The 1,285-nt window shown below is 44.4% G+C and overlaps 1 non-coding gene across 1 annotated transcript; it reads right to left on the bottom strand.

Annotated features, from left to right (window-relative positions):
- Positions 1-759: 759 nt before the first annotated feature.
- Trnas-cga (transfer RNA serine (anticodon CGA)) lies at positions 760-834 on the bottom strand. The gene has a single exon. It is a non-coding gene; the product is annotated as a tRNA-Ser (tRNA).
- Between the last annotated feature and the right edge of the window lie 451 nt (positions 835-1,285).

The raw sequence follows: 1,285 nt of genomic DNA, 5'->3' as shown, positions 1-1,285 counted from the left end.
TAAGCAGGAATGACTAGAGGACAAATATAAGGATTTAGAAGCATATATCATTAGGACGAAGATAGAAGCCACCTACAGGGAAATTGAAGAGGCCTTTAGAAAAAAAGAGAAGCAGCTATATGAACATCAAGAGCTGAGGTGGAATACCAGTGCTAAGTGAAGAAGGGAAAGATGAAAGTTGGAGTACGTAGATGATCTATACAAAGGAAATGACTTTGCATGTAATATTATAGGAACAGAAGATGACGTAGATGAAGGGGAGATGGGAGATGTGGTACTGTGAGAAGAATTTTATAGAGTACTGAAAGACCTAAGTTCCTACAAGATCCCAGTAGTAAATGACATTCCGTCAGAACTACTCATACCCTTCGGAGCACCAGCCATTACAAAACTCTCCTATCAGGTGGGCAAGATGTATGGGACAGGCGAAATACCCAAGATTTCAAGAATAATAAAATAATTCCAGTTCTAAAGAAAGCAGGTGCTAACAAGTGTGAATTTTACCCCATTATCAGCTTAATAAGTCATGGTTGCAAAATATTAGTACCAGTTCTTCATAGAAGAATGGAAAAACTGGTAGAAACCGACCTCGGGGAAGATCATTTCGATTCCGGAGAAATTTAGGAACACGAGAGGAAGTACTGACCCTACAACTTCTCTTAGAAGCTAGGTTAAAGAAAGGTAAACCTACCAGAATGAGAGTTTCACTCTGCAGCGGAGTGTGCGCTGATATGAAACTTCCTGGCAGATTAAAACTGTGTGCCGGGCCGAGACTCGAACTCGGGACCTTTGCCTTTCGCGGGCAAGTGCTCTACCAACTGAGCTACCCAAGCACGACTCACGCCCCGCCCTCACAGCTTTGGAAGGTAGGATACAAGGTACTGGCAGAAGTAAAGCTGTGAGGACGGGGCGTGTGTCGTGCTTGGGTTGCTCAGTTGGTAGAGCACTTGCCCGCGAAAGGCAAAGGTCCCGAGTTCGAGTCTCGGCCCGGCACACAGTTTTAATCTGCCAGGAAGTTTCAAGGTGAACCTACGTTTATAGTGAGACCTTAAGGCAGCTGTGCCTTGAGAATGGCAGGGTGTGCTCCTGTCGAAATATCGGCGGTGATCGACGAAGTCACACGGCAGCAAGTCCGTAAGTTATTTGAACCACGTTTATAGTGTCTATAGACTTACAGAAAGCTTTTGACAATGTTGACTGGACTGCTCTCTTTGACGTTCTGAAGGTAAGAGGGGAAAATACAGGGAACGAAAGACTATTTACAACTTGGATAGAAACCAGATGG

This window comes from Schistocerca nitens, chromosome 7 (genome assembly GCF_023898315.1).
Source record: "Schistocerca nitens isolate TAMUIC-IGC-003100 chromosome 7, iqSchNite1.1, whole genome shotgun sequence".
Taxonomy (NCBI): Eukaryota; Metazoa; Arthropoda; class Insecta; order Orthoptera; family Acrididae; genus Schistocerca; species Schistocerca nitens.
This window is presented reverse-complemented; position numbering and strand designations above follow the sequence as displayed.